Below are 11029 nucleotides of genomic sequence, written 5' to 3'. Positions count from 1 at the left end.
AATCCTGGAGGAGTTGCTTCATTTAAACTAATATAGTCATTTTGTTTCAGCCAGGTTTCAGTGAGACAGAGTGCATTAAGATTGTTATCTGTTATTATTCCATTTATGATAAGTGCTTTAGGTGCTAGTGACCTGATGTTTAGGAGACCAAGCTTCATGAAATTTGTATTTTCACTTTTTAGTGGTTTTTCTGGTTTAATTATTAATAGATTATTTCTGGAGCACACAGTACGTTTGTTTCTTGATCTAATAATACGAGGAACAGACACAGTCTCTATGGGGTTAGCTTGGTATGCATTACTGTTATTTATGTGGGACTCTGTATGGCTAAATTGTGAATTTTGTGAGTTTTTACTTACTAGTCAGATAGAGCGAAGTGTTCTGGAGATGTTGTCCGACAGGAGTTCAGCTCCAGCTCGACTGGGGTGCAGCCCGTCAGCGCGGAAAAGCCTAGGACGCTCCCAGAAAAGATTCCAGTTATTGGCAAAGAGCAATTTCTGTTCTTCACACCATGTTAATAGCCATTCATTCAGAGCAAAAAGTCTACTGAACCTTTCATTTCCTCGGCGGTAGGTAGGAAGCGGTCCAGAAACGATTATCTGCGTGGCGGGCGAGGTGCATCGAACCGTCTCGATCAGGCTCCTGAAGTCCTTCTTTAGGATCTCCGTCTGCCGGAGCCCGGTGTCGTTCGTCCCCACATGGAGGACGACGGCACCGAGGCTCTCGGCAGCGCTCAGGATAGTTGGTATCTGTGCAGAAATATTCTTAACTCGGGCACCAGGGAAGCAGAAAGTGCGTACTTTGTTATCTTTGGAGGAAGGCGGAGCGGACGTGGCGCACGATTGAGTCGCCAATGATGGCCACATCGCGACCCGTCTCGCGGAGAGGGGCGAAGCGGTTGTCCGTGGGGATCTTGAACACCGGAGGAGGAGACGTTCTGCCCCGGGACCCGGTAAGGACCTTACGCGGCTGCACCCAGGGGCCGTGGTAGCCGGGTGTCGGCGTTAACGACGCCTGGGCGAACCGCGTCCTCGGTGCGCTGGGCCTGGACAGAGAAGCACAAGGCGTTGAGGAAGCAACAGGATTGTCGTTGTATTGAACACTTACCTCAGACGAGCGAGTACGGGTTAAGAGCTTAGCCCTGATGCCCTCTCGCTTCGTCTCCAGCGAGCGAATCTGGGACTCCACCGCTTCCAGCTCCAGCTCCAGCGCCTCCATCTCCTGCACTCAAGGACAGACACGCAAGCGACATTGTACAAGGTGAAGAGCAAAGCCAGTAAGTGAGAAAATAAGTGAATGAAAGAGGTCTGTAGCTTTAGCTGACCAGCGGTGCTAGCAGGCTAAAGCTACAAACACCAGGCGGATGCTCGAGAGACAGAACGTTTAAAAGTAGATTTGTTTGTATGAGTGTGTTAAGGGATTGTTCACCCCAAGTAAGAGAGATAAATATTTAGTGAATGAGGAGGTATTTTATGATAAAAATGTAAATTGCGAATCTAAACTCCAAACAATCTAAACTTCAAACAAATTTGAATTGAGTTGAGTAACTAAAAGCAAAGAAACAACTAGTTTTCAAGTAATAGTACAAGTATCAAATTAGTAGTAAGTATGTTTTTTTTTCCATATAGCTAAATAAATTCTAATTGATTTACTAATTAAATTATTAATAAAAGTAATATATTTAAACATCAATTATACGCTCATGTTTGGTTTTAAAAATAAATTGTTGCCATAACTGTAATATATAACCAGTGACAGATGTTCACATTCATAACAATTTTTAAAAGAAAAAAAATATTGGACTAGTTTTATAAGTCAAAGATGCAGAATGGAGAAGAATGGAAGGGCACAATAATAGGAAAAAAGGGAAGACTCTGGATTTAACTCTCTTTATCCGCTTTCTTTCCTTTCTTTTTCACAGGGCAAAGCTCTGGCAGTCACAATTGGATGAACAAGTTTTTCTTTCCTATTTACGTGTCTCTCACAGCTATGACTCATTTCATACCCTGCAATTATGTGTCTTTGAAAAAGTAAATCTTCCTTTAATGCACTGTAATTGTGTGTGAGTGTGTGAGTGTGAAATTAGGTTTGGATGGAAAGTTTGATGGAACTTAATCTTGTCAGTATGAAATGATCTGATTGCTTCAAACTTGTTGGGTTTAATGTCTTTAAACTTACAGTACAGCATTTTTTATCTATTTACTACTATTTGGGTAGCAAAACCTCACGTTTAACAATACTTGTACAAAAGTTATATAAGAGTAATGACTTGCGAGTAATAATTTAATTTTAATAAGTCATTCAAATAGTTTTTTTTTAATTGTCTACCTTCCATTTAAATTGAGTCACCAATAAGACAGTTCTTAGTACTTTCCAGTTAGTACTTACAATTAAGCACAGCTATGGCCACTTCAGTGAAAATCAATGCCTCATTAACAGCAGTCACTTTATGTGAGCCATCTTCCATTGAAAGCACCAAGTCGGTTTATGTTCATTAAAAGCAAGCTGATGTTCAGATGATCTGTGCTACCTCCTCAGAATGTGTTACTTAACCAGATCCCGAATCTAGGTCACTAATAATCATTTTAGAATGTATTATTATTATGATGATAATTATTTTTTATTATCTAATTTTTATTACTATAATAATAAGAAAGTGAATAAAAAGCAGAAAGATCGCTGTGTAAATAAAAGGATTAACAAATATTTTCTTACCTGATCTTGATTGGAGAAGTGAGCACTTAGCTCCGCCCTGCACATACCGATGCAAAGCACGAGCAAACAGAGCAAACAAGCAGATGAGAGTTGGAGAGCTAACAAGCAGTCGAGAGATAGAGAGCTAACTAGCAATCGAGAGCTAACCAGGACACGAGAGCTAGAGAGTTAACGAGCATATGAGAGCTGAAGAGCTAACAAGCAGATGAGAACTAGTACATCACGAGAAAACTGACAGAATGGACTTGATTCAACTTTATCCTTCACTAATAACTGTCTTTGGTGAGTACCAATGCCTTTATGAGAAAGATATTAATATTAGTGGTGAGTAAAGCGAGGCTTCATGAAACACTGAACCAGTCGAAGCAAATTTGTCGAAGCTTTGAAACGTTATGAAACCCCACTCTATGGTGACACCTAGTGGTCATTTTTTATGTATTGCACTGGAACAGCTTCACCACAGTACAGTTGAGCAAATTGAGGTATTAAACCCCCTTTGTAGATTCGAATCTTCAAGTGATTTAGTGGAGTGGTTAGGGTTTCTGTGGGTTAGAATCCAGGCTGGGTTCGAATCCAGGCTGGTACAGCTATATTGAAATGCTTTAATATCAGTTTAAAATGCTTTATTCTTGTATCAATTAGTTTCAACCTTGGTCTGACATCCGATTAAACACTTTGTGAATAAATATGTCTTGTTTTGGTCATAAAACAGGGTTGTTGCTAGATCAAAGATGGTTTAGTCACATGACCAGGTGTTTCGGATCATGCTTCGCTGCAGTGTTTCGAAACACCTGCGCTTCGGGATCTCAACACTGTTAAAACGTCAGTTTCACGTCAGCCATCCCTAATTAATTTTATTGGAAATACTGTGAGTTGTAAAGTGAAACAGTGTGATTAGCTGTTATGTTTCATCTATGCACAACTGATTATAACAGACAATTGATTTTAATTGTAACTGGTTTATTTAGATACTTGATACTAATATGTATTCTGACTTTGTTGTTACTAGGCCAGGTTTTTTTTCGTGTGTGTGTTGTTTTTTCTCTACTCTTCTCTACTTCTGTTGTTGTTCTTGGTTGAGAACCGTCATCCTGAAATCGTTCTTGCTGAATATTCATATTCTGGTCTGGACTGGCGAGGCATCCCACTGATACATGCCTGAACTGAGGAAAAGAGAGTGAAATCTGCCGATCTGGTAGGACCAAACTAATTTGTTAAGAGTTTATTTTTCTCTCCTAGTGTTTTCTACATGGATTTTTTTCTTGGGAACAATAAATTTTTTTCTGTGGATTGTTTTTTCGTTCTTCCATTTTTCTGAAAGGAGATGAACATTTAACTGGATACTTTGACTTCAAACAGAGACTCGATATTTAAAGTTCATCTTTACTTTTAACAAGATTTTGCTTTTGCAATCTGAAATTACAATTCAGAGACTGGAACTTTGAAACTGAACTTTGCAATTTATTTTATTAGCAATTGTTGTTGTTGATCTCCCTATTCACGTTCTCTGTTGAATTATACTGTTTTATATTGGTTTTATTTGTTTTTATAATTTTTTTAAATCTCAAAAGTGTACATAAGCAAAACAACATATTGTGCATCAATTTATTGGTTTTGTTGTGAATTGTATGATTCATTTATTGAACTTAAAATTAGATTATACTATTATCTCTACAAGTATTGTTCTTTTGCTCCAGTGAGTCGAGTCTTACCTTTAAATTCTGGTCCAAAAAGAATTCTAGCACTTAGCATTGTTCTTCATTTGTGAAATGCATTAGTCAACACATATAACAGGAGCAATACAAGGGCAGTGTTACATGAAACGTGGAAAGCCAGCCAGGGGCAAAATATACAGCTTCGTGTAATAGTTATAATTCAGATAAACACAATAAAAGTAAAACAATTAAGGAAAGATTACTCCCCTTTCACTGTGCAGAAATTCACATCAAGAGGGTAGTCATTGTGAGTGGCTTAACCCATTCTGATCCAGACCAAGAAGTTGAAACCTGCTTAATCAAACATGGATCTATAAAGCGCAACCTAATTATTGATGATCCCAACTCTGAGCACAACCACTGTGCCATTGTGGAGTTCACTTGTGATTCCGCTATGCACAATTTGGAGGGTTTATTGTCTATGACCAGCAAAAGCAGGTTAGATGCTAATGTGGCCTTTCGTGTGCACATCTTGGAGAGTGTGTACATGCCTGCAACAAGTAGCAATGTTACTGAAGTATACTTTGAGAATCTACAAGCCCTTGCACAAGACAGTGGAAGGACTCTGCAGGAAGTACTTCACGGTGAGCTGCAAAAAATTTCGGCATTGATGTTTCCAGAAAGTCAATGTTTGTATACAAACAGCAGTTTGTATACAAGAGAACCTAAAAACCATGCCAAGGACAGTACACCAGCACAATCATCATGTTCTGCTAGGAGTCTTGATGCCAGTGTGGCTGAGACCATTTCCTTTAAGATACCTACCAGTGCTTTGAATCCACCTGCAATACAACAAGTAGTGATGGAGCATGTAGGAAAAACCAGTGATCCAGTACCCTCTTCACATGTGGTTTTTTGTCTCAAAACATTCTCCAGAAAAATTCCTCGCCCCAGCCATGAACCAGATTTTGACACCTGGCGTCCAAGCGTGGATTTGCTATAAAATGACAGGACCTTTTCTGATTTACATAAAACTGGGAAGATGCTTGATAGCTTGCTACCTCCAGCTTCAGATATTGTCAGACATATCAGTTTGAATGCCCTACCATCACAATGCTTGGAGCTGTTGGATTCTGTTTATGGCTCTATGGAGGATGGAGATGAACTTTTTGTAAAGTTCATTGGTATTCTTCAAAATCAAGGTGAAAAACCATCCACCTACCTTCACTGACTAGATGTGTTGTTGAGTACTGCCATTAAAAGAGGTGGTGTAGCTGAAGCTGAACGGAATCGTTGTCTCCTCAAGCAATTTTGCAGAGGTTGCTGGGACAACAGCTTAATTTCTGAGTTGCATCTGGGAGGAAAGAAAGACACGCCCCCTCCTTTTGCTGAGCTTGTAGTTCGCATTCACACTGCAGAGGACAAACAGTCACTGAAGAAGGAAGAAAGAATGAGGAAACACCTGGGATTAAACAAACATGTACCAGTTCTATCTAAGTTATGGCCAGCTACTCACTTCCAATCTGTGTATTGCAGTGACACACCCGATGAGCCCAATGATGAATCATCAAGTAAGTTAAATGAAAAGCAGAAAGCTGTCAAGACTAAAAACAAAGTTGAAAAGTCTGAAGTTGAAAGCCTGAAGAGAGAAATTGCTAAACTTCAAACACAGATTGCTACAATGAAGACTGAGCCAGTTCACAAAGAAAAGAGCAGCCAAAATCCGAGTGAAATTTGTGAATTGAGCTCATCTCATTCCAAAATTTCAAAGAGAGCATCAAGAGAGGTCTCTTCCTTTAAACACATTCCCCATGAAATACCGACCCAAGCTTACTGCGATGAAAAATGACCCAAAACCCACCTGACAACTTCACAACAGACCCCATTCTAGGTATTGTTTTCATTGTGGAGAGGAAGGACATCTTGTGGTTAATTGTGAGAACAATTCAAACCCGCGTAAGGTGGAAGAAAAGCGTTATGAGCTAAGAGAGAGACAAGCTGAACGGGACCTTCATAATCCCCCCAATCCTAAGCATTTAAACTGAAGTCAGTCTCTGTTACAAGGCAAACAGAGACTGGAAGAAGAGAAAAAATGCCCAAAGAAACATGGACTTCATTCTCATCAGTCTCCATGGTATGGATTGCCTGCTGGATTGGTAGGAACACGGTGTACTGCCAGCATTAAAATTGAAGGGAGAGAAGTAAACTGCCTCCTAGATACAGGTTCGCAGGTGACAACCATCCCCATGTCCTACTATGAGAAATACTTGTACAAGCACCCAATGAAATCTTTGGAGCACATTTTAGAAGTTGAGGGAGCAAATGGACAAGCTGTACCCTATCTGGGCTATGTCAAGGTTAATTTGAAATTTCCCAAAATGTTTCTAGGTGTGGAAGCAGACAATCCTACTTTAGCTCTCATAGTTCTAGACTTGACCAATATCCCACAGATTCTAATTGGTACTAATTCACTTGATGTGTTATATGTAAACTGCACTCAAAGAAACAACATTATTCCCAAGTCATCTTGCTATGGGTTTCAAGCAGTGATAAACATGCTGGAGAGGAGGAAACAGCAAGTTTCCCTTGTGACTATGGGGTGGGTAAAGCTGAGGGGCATCAACAAGAGGTGGTACCGGCAAGATGTACTGTAGTCCTGGATGGATTGGTTCAAGTTAATGGTCCTCTAGTTGAGAAGTGGGTGTCGTTGGAGCCACCAACTACAACTCCATTACCTGCTGGTCTATTAGTAGCAAGCTCTCTGCACATTCTTCCTGCAATGAAACGCTTTGCACAACTACCAGTGATAGTGAGGTATGATACTCAATCTGATCTGTTGATTTCTTCAAAAACTGTGATAGCTGAAGTCCATGCAGTTCAACAGGTGATTAAAAGACCATTATCTAAAGATCATTTTGAAGATAAGAAGATTAAAGAAAATGCTTTAAACATTCCAATTGACGTTGGAGATTCTCCTCTTTCACCAGAGTGGAAGAAGAGGATAACATCCCTTTTAAACTCCATGACTGATGTATTTGCATTACACGATCTGGACTATGGTCACACTGACAAAGTGAAGCATCACATCAAGCTTAGTGATGAGACTCCATTCAAGCACCAGCCTCGACCGATTCATCCACAGGATGTAGATGCTGTCAGAAGACATCTTCAAGAGCTTCTTGAAGCAGGGATTATCAGAGAGTCTGAATCTCCTTTCTCATCTCCTATAGTTGTGGTGCATAAAAAGGACAACTCTGTGAGATTGTATATTGATTTCAAAAGTTAAATTCCCGGACAATCAAGGATGCCTATGCCCTTCCTAATTTGGAAGAAACCTTTTCAGCCTTGACCGGATCGTGGTGGTTTTCCGTCCTGGACCTCAAGTAAGGCTACTATCATATTGAAATGGAAGAGACTCACAAGCAGAAAACCACCTTTGTATGTCCGTTAGGTTTCTGGGAGTTTAACCAGATGCTGCAGGGAATCACAAACGCACCAAGTACGTTTCAGCGGATGATGGAACGCTGTATGGGAGACCTCAATCAGAAAGAAGTGCTTGTATTTATTGATGATTTAATAGTCTTCTCAAGAAGTCTGGAAGAACATAAAGCTCAGCTGGTGCAAGTGCTAGAGAGGTTAAGATATTTTGAACTAGAGCTCTCACCTAAGAAATGCAGGTTTTGCCAAACATCTGTCAAGTACCTTGACCACATTGTATCTGAGAATGGAGTTGAAACCGACCCAGAAAAGGTTGAAGCCCTAAAAACTTGTCCGAGGCCGAAAAATCTTAAGGAGCTCAGATCTTAGATTCCTAGGATTTGCGGGTTATTACCACAGGTTTGTCCAAGATTTTTCAAAAACTAAAGCCTCTTAAAGACCTCACTGCTGGGTACCCTCCTCTGCAAAAGGGTCACAAGAAAAAAACTGATGGGACAACTCAGTATTTCAACCCAAAGGAATCGTTTGGAGAACGATGGAGTCAAGACTGTTAACAGGCATTTGATACTGTAATTGCAAAACTCACCTCTGCTCCAATTTTGGGATTTGCCAAACCAAAACTCCCTTATGTGTTGCACACAGATGCCAGCACTGTTGGGCTGGGTGCAGCACTTTAACAGGAACAAGATGGACAGATGAGGATCATTGCATTTACGAGTAGGGGACTTACCAGGAGTGAATCAAAGTATCCTGCCCACAAATTAGAGTTTTTAGCATTGAAATGGGATGACCAAGTTTAGTGACCACTTGTATGGAGCTAACTTTACAGTAATAACTGATAGTAATCCGTTAACCTACCTCTTGACCTCAGGAAAACTAGATGCAACTAGCTATAGATGGCTGTCAAGTTTGTCTACATTCACTTTTAAGATACAGTACAGAGCAGGAAGAAAACCAGGATGCAGGTGGTCTCTAGGCGGCCACAAGTGGAGATTCCAGATGACCTAGAGACAAAGAAAGAGAAGGAAAAGATTAGACAGTTCACTCACCATCATTTGACAGGACCATCATCTAAAGTACCATCGATAACTGTTTCAGAAGAAGCTGTGTACGCTATCTGTGAATGACATCAAATTAAACAGGCCTACAATGATCCTGATGTTGTATACCCCTCATTAACTTTAGTGGAGTCCCTAACTGTTGACATGAATGCTTTGCCTCAAGAGTTCACACAGGAATAAGCTTATCAGTTCTCGAGGCTTCCTAAACTTTCTGAAGAAGACCTGCGTGAAAGGCAGAGAGCTGATCCAGAAATTAGGATTGTTATCCAACAACTGGAGTCAAACAAAAAGCCCTGTCTCAAAACTATTCCATCTGAGTTAATTTTATGGTTCAAAGAATGGAATCGTCTGGAGTTAAGAAATGGCATACTATTCAGAAGGAGACAGTGTGACAGAGACACAGCATACCAATTGGCATTGACAGCTGGCTTTTGTGATGGGGTCTTGAAAGAACTGGGAAATGGGACACTTGGGGATCGAGTGAACTCTCGAACTTGTTTGAACAAGGTTCTTTTGACCTAAGATGTCATCAGCTGTAGAACAGAAGATAAAGACCTGTGAACGTTGTGCTCACCACAAGACTTTGCCAGTGAAGGTCGCTCCACTGGTGAATATGCAAACTAGCACACCTTTAGAGCTCCCTTGTATGGATTTCCTGACAATAGATCCAGATCGAAGTGGCACCAAAGATGTACTGGTTATAACTGACCATTACACCAAGTATGCTATTGCTGTGCCTACACAGAATCAGAAAGCTCAGGCAGTGTCTGTGGGATAATATTCTTGTACTGACCTTGAGTCTCGCACAATTAAAGAACTGTGCAGAATTGCAGGAATATCCAAGATTAGAACCACTCCCTACCATCCAAGAGGGAATCCTGTAGAGCGCTTTAACCGAACGCTTTTACAAAGGTTGGGGACCTTGAACAACAAACAAGAATCAAGATGGAAGGATTATATCAAACCACTAGTGCATGCTTACAACTGCACAAAAAGTGATGTGACAGGATTCTCTTCATATGAATTAATGTTTGACAAACAACCGCGACTCCCAACTGATCTTTGTACAAATTGTACAAAATGTACAAAATGAATCACAAGTATGTTCAAGGCTTAAAGAATCGGCCTGAAGATAGCTACAGAGCTGAAAGGGAGAATTCTACAAAGATAGCAAAATGCAACAAGAAAAGGTATGACAAACACGTTGTCATTTCCACTCTTGAAATTGGTGATAGAGTACTTGTAAAAAATGTTCGCCTAAAGGGAAAACGCAAGCTTGCGGATGAGTGGGAACCTGATGTTTATGTGATAATGAAGTAAGCCAGTGACTTACCTGTTTACACGGTTAAGCCTGAACAGAAGGATGGACCCTTGAGAACCCTGCACCGGGATCTACTTCTGCCTTGTGGATTCCTGTCAGCAAGCACAAAAGATAAGCATGTTGAAAGAAAAGTGAATCAAAAATCTCGAACTAGAGCCAGATGTGCTGTGGAACCTGAAGAGTCTGGGAGCATGAGTGAGCATTCAGAGTCAGATCATTATCCTGTAGACCATTACAGCCCTAAATATTTCTTAGAGATTGAATCCAGAATTCTGTCTGACTCAAAGCTTCCACCAGCCGAACAGCAGTCCACTTACCTGGTGATGAACCCATGATGGACGACATACATGCTGTCTCTGCAGAATCTATTGATACTGATACTGTACTTACCTGGAGTGGAAAATTCCGAAGTACAGGAGGATGATCTTCTCACACCAGATCAACCTGTAGAGAGAAGATTAGTAAACCTACCTTATGTTGGAGTTGATTGTGGAAAGGAAATTGCTCCTGTTCAAGAGGAACCAACTATTCATCGAGAATCATCTAAAAACTCAAGAGGCAAGAATGAGAAAAGTAGCAAATTTACTCAAAGAGAAAGTGGCATTTCCATAGAGTCTCAGGAGAACCAGAGCGAAACAGCTGAAATTGAAAATCTCAGACGTTCGGGAAGATACTGTGGACCTCCAAACAGACTTAATTACCCGCTACTGGGTAATCATCTCAGCTTAGTTGTTCAGTCCTTGTTTTCCAGTCTAAGTACAGCAATTACAATGTCTTTAGGAGATTCAAATTCCACAAGAAATTTCTCTCCCATTGAAACGATCTGAATTCCAGCATGC

The sequence above is a fragment of the Danio aesculapii genome, chromosome 6, assembly GCF_903798145.1.
Source record: "Danio aesculapii chromosome 6, fDanAes4.1, whole genome shotgun sequence".
Classification (NCBI taxonomy): Eukaryota; Metazoa; Chordata; class Actinopteri; order Cypriniformes; family Danionidae; genus Danio; species Danio aesculapii.
The sequence above is the reverse complement of the archived record's forward strand: the minus strand, read 5'-3'. Positions refer to the sequence as shown.